Source organism: Mastomys coucha, unplaced genomic scaffold (assembly GCF_008632895.1).
Source record: "Mastomys coucha isolate ucsf_1 unplaced genomic scaffold, UCSF_Mcou_1 pScaffold21, whole genome shotgun sequence".
NCBI classification, from domain to species: Eukaryota; Metazoa; Chordata; class Mammalia; order Rodentia; family Muridae; genus Mastomys; species Mastomys coucha.
In genome coordinates, this window is record NW_022196904.1 from 129,697,308 (window position 1) to 129,707,015 (window position 9,708).

Consider the following 9,708-nt stretch of genomic DNA (forward strand, 5'->3'; position numbering starts at 1 on the left):
CTGCCGCCCTGCGGCTCCCCTGGGAGTCGTGGGGCCTGTGCCTCCCGGCCGGCTGCTCTGAAGTCCTGTTTATTATTTTTTGTTCTTAGAAAATGAGACATTGGTGTTTTGTCCAGGGAGTTATCTCCTGAACCGACGAGTTCAAGGCTATTCTCCACTTTCTATTCTACTAGACTTAGTGTATCTGGTTTTATGTTGAGGTCTTTGATCCACTTGGATTTGAGTTTGGTGCAGGTGATAAGTATGGCTCTATTTGCATCCTGCTACATGCAGACATCTTGTTAGACCAGCACTATTTCTTGAAAACACTTTTTTTTTGGTTTGGTTTTTGCTACTTTGTCAAAAATCAGGAATCCATAGGTGTGTGGGCTTATTTCTGGGTCTTCAATTCTATTCCATTGATAAAACTTTCTGTTTTCTATACCAATACCATGAAGTTTTAATTACTACTCCTCTGTAGTACGTCTTGAGGTCAGGGATGCTGCTTCCTCCAGATGTTCTTTTATTGTTCAGGATTGCTTTAGCTATCCTGGGTGGTTTTTTGCTTTTGCATATGAAGTTGAGAACTGCTCTCAAGTTCTATAAAGAATTGTGTTCGAATTTTGATGGGAATTGCATTGAATCTATAGATATCTGACTTCTGATATTTTCTTCAATTTCTTTCTTCAAAGACTTGAAGTTCTTGTTGTAACCCCCCTGCCTGAGAGCTGATTCTTCAGATCCTGCCTGCCTCTGATAACCACACCTCTCTGCCCACCTCCTGCAAATTGCCATGCCTCTGTCCAAGTTCCAGTTATGCCAGAAGTCCTGCCTCCTGAAACTGAAGAAGACGTTGCTGATTGGGCCAGGTTGCTGACGAACTTGTGGGAGGGGTTTTGCCTTATATTATTCTACCTGTTGGCTTGTAATGAGATATATTGAATGAAGAATGGCTGATTAATACACATCTGTGTTTGGCCAGGTTTTTTAGGAACCTTCTGTGTTGTTCTGGTACTTAGATACGGCTTTCCAGGTCCCTGATCCCATTCCAAAATACCCATTTGTTTTTGGCTGCTGGCCAGCTATTGGATGGCCCCCTACACTTGTCATACAGGTCTTTCACTTGCTTGGTTAGTTACACCAAAATATTTTATATTTGTTGCTACTGTAATGGATGTTGTTTGCCTAACTTCTTTCTCAGCCCATTTACTATTTGTAGAAAAGAGAGCCATTGATCTCTTTGAGTTAATTCTGTAGCCAGCCACTTTGCTGAAAGTGTTAATCACTGTAGGAGTTCTCTGGCAGAATTTTGGGTGTTCCTTGTATATACCATCATATCATCCATGAATAGTGATACTTTGAATTCTTCCTTCCCAATTTGTATCACCCAAATCTCTTTTAGTTCTCTTATTACTCTAGCTATAACTTCAAGTGCAATATTGAAGGGATACAGAGAGAGTGAACAGCCTTGCCTTGTCCCTGATTTTAATGGAATTACTTTAATTTTCTCTCCATCTAATTTGATGGTAGCTAAAACTGCCACGGACTGGGGTTTCTTGAGGGGGATCCCTTGTTCCACGGGACAATGAGTTCTGGCCAGGTGTGCAAGGGATTTGTCTGGTGACAGATAGACACGACACCAAGAAGTGTGCTATCTGAATATATTTCTTAAAATTTGCATGAGGCTTTTATAATCATTGCAAAAGCAAAATGAAAAATCTGACAGCTCAGTAGTCGAGGTACATCTGAGGCCATCTAAAACACACTGGGTCTAAAACATTAGCCATCTCCTCTGGACTGATGCAGCCCCACCACCACCACCCCTCGGGCTCCTAGAACACTCAGGCCGCATGGGCCCGGCCGAGTCCCAGGGGCCTGGGGGTGCACCAGCCAGGAGGACAGAAGCTTGAATCTTGAATCCTCAATGCTGAATGCCATCTCTTCTGGACTGGTGTAGCACCCCCAGGCTCCAAGCATGCTCGGGCTGCATGGACCCAGCCAGAGTCCCGGGGGCCTGCGGGTGCGCCAGCCAGGAGGACAGAAGCTCGAATCTCCAATCTCAAATGCTCAATGCAGCATTGAGCTTCATGCAGCATTTAGCAATGCTTCATGTTGCTTTTATTGTGCTTAAGTGGGTGCCTTGTATCCCTGATTTCTCCAAGACTTTTAACATGAAGGGGTGTTAGATCTCTTTTTTTTTTGGAGGGTGGCATTTTGACTGGAGTAAAACTTAATCTCAAAAGAATTTTAATTTGCATTTCTCTGTTGACTACAGATATTGAACATTTAAAATTTGTTTTCATCAATTTGTATTTCATCCTTTGAAAATTCTGTTTAGTTACATTCCCCAGGTAAGTTGAGTTGTTTGTTTTCTTGTTTAACTTTTAATTATTTATATATTCTATATATTAACCCTCTGTCAGCTATCCAGATGGTAAAAATATTGTGCCACTCTGTAGGTTGCCTCTTAACTCAAATGATGGTGTTCTTTGCTGTTCAGAAGTATTGCAGTTACAAGTGAGCATATTAGTCAGTTATTGATCTCAGTGCCTATAGTATCATGATTCTGTTCAGAAAGACCTTTCCAGTGACAATGAGTTAAAACATATTCACTATATATATTCTCCTCTGCCATTTTCAGGGTGCTGAGTCTTAGGTTGAAATGTTGATCCACTTGGAGCTGAATTTTCTAAAGGTGAATGATAAGGATCTGGTATAATTCTTCCACATGTAATCATCCAGTTTCACCATCACCATTAGTTAAAGATGCTGTCTTTACTCTAGTATGTGTTTTTTACTCCTTTGTAATAAATCGTGTGTCTATGGGTATGTGGGCATTTGTCTTGATCCTCAAATTACCCAATTTATCATCTTACTTTTCATTCTTTTTATGGGTGTCATTTACAAAACTATTTGTTATTTTTGATGTAATTAGATTTTTATAGATGTACTCTTGATAATAAGATTCTAACAGAATGTAAAGGCTTTAATAATATTCAATTATTTTTATTATTCTCTCTAGCTCAGCTTAGGGCAAATCTTAACCAGCACTCCCTGGGGAAGAAGATAATATCATCCATACATTATCAGTATTATAAGGAGTGTAATACAAAATTCAGGTGTACTTAAACTAAACAGACTCAGAAAATGCCAAGACCATGTGAGGAATTTGCTTCTGTAATTCTTCTGAAGAATAACTTGAAATATAAAGCTGTACACTAGTGTTCTCTAGTGTAAGAAAGATAGATAGATAGATAGATAGATAGATAGATAGATAGATAGATATTTAGATTTGAGAGGGGAAAACAAACGTGGTCAGAAAATTGCATTTCTCTAATTACTAAGAATAGTGAACATTTAAAAATTGTTATAGCACCATCTGTATGGTTGCAAAGAGTAAATATGATATTTCAGTATCTCTAGTTTCAAATGGAGGCAGCAATAATGATTAAAATTCAACATTTATTAGTAAGATGAGGAGAAATTATGTTGTAAGCTATACTATAGAAGAGGTGTAGGGAATAAAATGTGACCAAAGAAAATATAGTGCTAGGAGATGGGTGTAGGACCAAGTAGGGAAGTGCTGAGCATCACTGGGTTCAGTAAATGGAGCACACTACACTGACTAATATGCCATGGATGTGCTCAGTTATGAAGGAACATAACCTTTTATTTTGAGCAGTGAAAGAGAGATACAAAGCAAAGAATATCTCTAGGTAAGTGACACTGCAAATAATTGCCACAAAGATGTTTATACATAGGGGTAGAGTATGGTCACATAGGAACTCATGAAGAAACCTATAGAAAAGGTTAATGAGTAATGTCTCATGGACATCTATGTCACATCTATGTAGGGCATTTGGCTGATGGACTGGAGAGAGACAGAAAATCTGGACTAGAGTCCAAAGGCAGTGATTTAAAGGCATACACTCTGTACTCCAAGGGTGATAGAGGAAGAAACTAGAAATGTTGGGAATAGAAAGAATCCAGAAATTATGAAAGATCTGAAGAAATTGGGAACATGTTATAAAGTTATAACATGGGAAAGTTATAGCTGCAAGCTTTGAGGATCACCTGGAAGAAATAAGTAAAAGAATGCAGAATATCAGTCTTGGTTGAATAGGATGGTTTCTCAGAAAACTGAAAATTGATCTACCTCAAGACTTAGCTATATCACATCTGGGCACCTACCCAAAGGATACTCCACCATACCACAAAGACACTTGCTCAGTTATATCCACAGAAGCCTTACTTATAATAGCTAATAACTAGAAATAAGCTAGATGCCCATCAGCCAAAGAATGGATTTAAAAAATGTGATACACAGTGAACTATTACTCAGCTGTTGAGAACAATGGCATCATGAAATTTGCAGGCAAATGGAACTAGAAAAGATCATCCTGAGGGAGATAACTTAGACTCAGAAAGACAAACATGCTATGTGGATATTAGCTGTAAAGCAAAGGATAATCATGCTACAATCCACAGACCCAGAGAAGCTAAGTAACAAAGAGGGCTAAAGGAGGTATGCATGAAATTCACTACAAAGGGAAAATAGAATAGACATCATGGGTGTATGAGGGGAGGAGTCTGGATAGGAAGTTGAGGATAAGAACAAGAGGGATCAGGTATGGGGGATGTGGGAAGAGAATACTGGAAGAGATAACTGGAATCTGAGGACATCTCTGGGATGAACCAGAAACCTAATGTAATACAAACTCCCAGGAATCTATGAGAGGAACCCTAGCTAAAACTCCTAGCAATGGGGGATGCAGAGCCTGAACCAGCCATCTCTTGTAAGCAGTCAAGGCCTCCAGTAAAGTGATCAGGACACTGTGTGAGCCACAAAACCTTTGACCTACAATTTGTCCTGCCTACAAGATGTACTGGGGTAAATATTGCACAGAAAATGTGGGAGTGGCCAATTAATGACCGGTCCAGCTTGAGACCCATGAAATGAGAGGGAGCCTACCCTTGACACTGGTTAAAAGATCAGGACCAAAGGCTGTACAGCCCAGAGACCTAGGATAGAACCAAACAGGACTGGCAAAAAAAAGAAAAAAAAATGAAAAAAGAAAAAAAGAAAAAGAAAAAAAAGAAAAAAGAAAAAGAAAAGAAAAAAGGGAAAAGTCAGTGAAATGTTTATTAAGATTGGCATCTGACCTAAATGTTATTAGAGAGGTTTCACCTAGCCACTGATGGAAAGAGATGCAGAGATACACAAGTAAACATTAGGTGGAACTCAGGAAGTCCTGTAAAAGAGGGGGAGGAAGGATTGTATTACCCAGAGAGGTCAAGGACACCACAAGAATACCCCCAGAATCAAATAATGTGGGCTCATGGGGGCTCACAGGGACTGAACTAGCAACCAGGGAGCCTACATGGAACTAACCTAGGCCCTCTACTTCTTGTGGGGCTCCTAAGATTGAGAGCAGAAGATGTCACTGACTCTGTTGCCTGATTTTGGGACCCTTTCCTACAACAGGATTGTCTCTTCCAGCCTTAAGAAGAGAAGAGAGGTCTAGTCTTACTGCAATTTGATATGTCTTGGCTGGCTGATATCTATGGGAGGTCTGCTCTTTTTCTGAAAAGAAACTAAGAAGTAGTGAATAGGGGAGAAGGTGAGGTGGAAGAACTGGTAAGGGAGGAGGGAGGAAGTGCAGCCAAGATGTAAACAAACAAACAAGCAAACAAATAAGATATAAGTAGACTGAAAAGAATTTAAAATAGCACAGAAGAGTACTAAGAAACTGGGAGAGGGCAACCCCTTCTAACAGAATTAATGTTAAATTTCCCTGGAGCATTAGGACAGACCAATTCCCATAGACTGGCCTCACTCTACCACCAATTGTTGTTCAACTCTAGAGCTCAGCCTCACCTATGAGGGCAAAGCAGTTCCTGATCTTGAGAAAAGCTAAAGAAAGCATTACAAAGCATGAAAATCAGCATAGAGACACAGGAATTTTGGTCCTCTGCAACCCATCTAGTAACATTACATTACTTCCTGTCATTAAGCCAGTCACCAAAGATCATTGTCTTATTTAGGACTTAAGGGAAGTAAATGTAATATGGAAACTATCTGTCTGACTATGACAAACTCTTACACGTTGCTCAGCCTACTGGATACAGGAAAAACTGTATGTAATACCTTAGACCTGAAGGATGCCATTTTCTCTCCACCTCTGGTACCCATGAGCCCTCTTATTTTTACCTTTGAATGGACAAGCCCCAAGGCATGTTTCTATTGTCCTGGACTTAACTTAAGAACTCCCTTACTCCAATAAAGCTCTTAGTCAGACTTACTTGAGTATGTCCAACAGCACCTGAATATCACCTTCTTGTAGTTTGTGGATGATCTCATCTTGGCTTCACACACCCTGAAAGAGGGCAAGCAAGCAACAGAGAAACTACTTGAAACTCCAGTCACTGGGCTTCCACATTCCTGCTAAAGAGGCTTTACTGTGTTCTAATAATGTAACTTTTCTGAAATATTGCTTGATGGAGGGTGGTAGCAGGACCTTGTCTTCAAACAATATTTGTTACCTGCCAATGGAGATATTCACAGAATATTTTAAGTTCATCTTGACTGCTTAATTTTGTCAAAGGTTAACAGCTCTTTGGTTTCTGTAAGCTTGGGCAGCTATTCAAGAACTTCTTGTGGTTCTCATTTTTAAAAGCCATTTCTTCATCTGGATCTGAGCCATATGTCTCTGATTTTGGCTAGAGACTGTGATCCTAGTAGTAGCTTTAGTAAAATTGAATAATCATAGTCTAAATTGAGTCTGTGGTTCTTTTCCCAGTGGCTTTGAAAACCACAACAGTGGGGTATGCCTTATGGCATATTTAACATTAACTACAACATAAAACATAATATAGCAAATACCCTAAATTTAAGCACTATCTCTCTACATATTTATTTATACAGATAGATAGATAGATAGATAGATAGATAGATAGATAGATAGATAGATAGATAGATAGGGGTGGATAGGTGAATAGGGATATCCCTCTATTTAGGGCATCAGAAAGAAAACATCAATTTAAAGAGATTAAACACATGCAAGAAAACACAAGGAATAAATTATTCCAGACTAGCAAATCAAACAGAGGGGAAAAAAACATTATACAAAATAAGTGAAATAAAAAACAGTGCTCATTGATAACTGTTAATATCTCAGCTAGCCAAAATACCCAACAAAGGAGAGATAGAACCTGTAGAGACCATATCCAATGGATAGGCATGGCCCCCAGTTGAGGGATGGGGCTACCCACCAACCTCAAAAATATTAATCCAGAATTGCTCCTGTCAAAAGGAAATGCAGGGACAAAGAATGGAGCAGAAACTTAAGGATGGGCCATCCAGACACTGCCCCACTTGGGGTCCATCCCATCTGTAGACACCAAACCCAGACACTATTGCTGATGCCAAGAAGTGCTTACAGACAGGAGCCCAGTATAGTTGTTCCCTTAGAGGCTATGCCAGAGCTGGACCAATACAAACATAGATGAACACAGCCAAATATGAAACTGAGCATGGGGACAACAATGGAGAACTTAGGGAAAGGACTGTAGGAGCTGAAGGGGTTTGCAACCCCATAGGAAGAACAGCAATATCAAACAACCAGACTCCCAAACATCCCATGGACTAAACCACCAACAAAAAAAATACACAGGGTAGGGGAAACCAATGGCTCCAGCTGGATATATAGCAGAAGATTGCCTTAGTGGCCAGCACTATGAGGAGAACTCCTTGGTCCTATGGAGGTTTGATGACACAGGATAGGGGACAACATTATGGGGACAAACAATGTTTGATGACAACATTAGGGTGCTGAGGCAGGAGTAGGTGGGCAGGTAGGGGAGCACCCTCATGGAGGCAGGAGGAAGAGGAGGAGGAGGAAGAGATGGGGGGCTTATGGAGGGGAAACTGGAAAGGGAGATAACATTTGAAATGTAAATAAAATAACCAATAAAAAACTTTTTTAAAAAAGACAGGCTAACATATCATATTTGTGAACAGGATTCATCCTTCTCCTATATGCAAGAAACACACCTCAATATCAAGGATACTATCACTTCAGATTAAGAGGATGGAAAAATATTCCAAGCAAATGTACCAAAGCAATTAGACCTATGAAAGAAGACTAATATCTAAAATATATAAAGAACACAAAAAAACTGAGCAAAAAAAAAAAAAGCACAATTAAAAACTAAAGTACAGTCTTCTAGTAAGGGTTAGTGCCCTGAGCAGACTTTGGGTGAGAACTCTGAAGCCAGTCCCATAACACCCAGAGGAAGCTCAACTTCCAGGCACTCTAACATACCCAGGATCATAGTATCAGAGGTGAGGAAGACACATCTGCCCCAACACCAGAAGTATCTGGAACCAGCAAGACCTAGGCTCCCAGGAACTCCACCTGACCATTGGAACATGTTCCTTTGGGTCTGGACCAGTGCCCTGAGCAGACCTTGGGTACAAACTCCATAGCGAGTCCCACAACACCCAGAGGAAACTCCACTCCCAGATACTCTAACATGCTCAGGATCATAGGATCAGAGGTGCCCTGAGCAGACCTTGGGCACAAACTTCAGAGCCAGTCCACAAAACCCAGAAGAAGCTCCATTCTCAGGTTCTCTAACATGCCCAGAATCACAAGATCACAGGAGCTTAGTCACACCAGAATCTCAGGATCACAGGATCCCAGAATCACAGGATCACAGAGGCAGCTGAAGTCTGAGGAGTTCTGACACAACCAGGATCACAGGAAGGACAGCCTCCAGTCAGATATAGCAAGAGCAGGTAGCACTAGAGGTAATCAGATGTTGGGAGGCAACCATAAGAACAGAAGCAAGAGATATCAAGGTTACTTGGCACCATCAAAACCCGATTCTCCCACCATAGCAAGTCCTGGATACACTATCACACCAGAAAAGCAAGATTTGGATCTAAAATCACTTCTCATAATGATGATATGGAATTTTTAAGAAGAAAATAAATAACTCCCTTAAAGAAATACAGGAGAATACAGGTAAACAGCTTGAAGCCCTTAAAGAGGAAACACAAAAATCCCTTAAAGAACTACAAAAAAACACAATCAAACAGATGAAGGAAATGAACAAAACCACCCAGGATCTAAAAATGGAAATAGAAACAATAAAGAAATCACAAAGGGAGACAACCCTGGAGTTAGAAAACCTAGGAAAGATATCAGGAGTCATAGATGCAAACATCACCAACATAATACAAGAGATAGAAGAGAGAATCTCAGGGGCAAAAGACACCATAGAAAACATTGAAACAACAGTCAAAGAAAATGCAAAAAGCAAAAATGATCTAACACAAAACAACCAGGAAATCCATGACACAATGAGAAAACCAAACCTAAGGATAATAGGTATTGAAGAGAACAAAGACTCACAACTTAAAGGGCCAGTAAATATCTTCATCAAAATTATAGAAGAAAACTTCCCTAACCTGAAGAAACAGATGCCCACAAACATACAAGAAGCCTACAGAACTCCAAATAGACTGGACCAGAAAAGAAATTCCTCCCATCACATAATAATCAAAACACCAAATGCATTAAACAAAGAACGAATATTAAAAGCAGTAAGTGAAAAAGGTCAAGTAACATATAAAGACAGACCGATCAGAATTACACCAGACTTCTCACCAGAGACTATGAAAGCTAGAAGATCCTAGGCAGAGGTCATACAGATGCAAAAAAA

The 9,708-nt window shown here is 40.0% G+C and overlaps 1 long non-coding RNA gene across 2 annotated transcripts in view; it reads right to left on the reverse strand.

The window, feature by feature from the left end:
- The window catches only part of LOC116103185, a 102,463-nt gene that overhangs the window by 35,064 nt on the left and 57,691 nt on the right, over positions 1-9,708 (reverse strand). For both annotated transcript variants that reach the window (XR_004123427.1, XR_004123426.1), the window contains exon 2: positions 6,283-6,356. This is a non-coding gene — a long non-coding RNA (uncharacterized LOC116103185). The remainder of the gene's footprint in view (positions 1-6,282; positions 6,357-9,708) is intronic.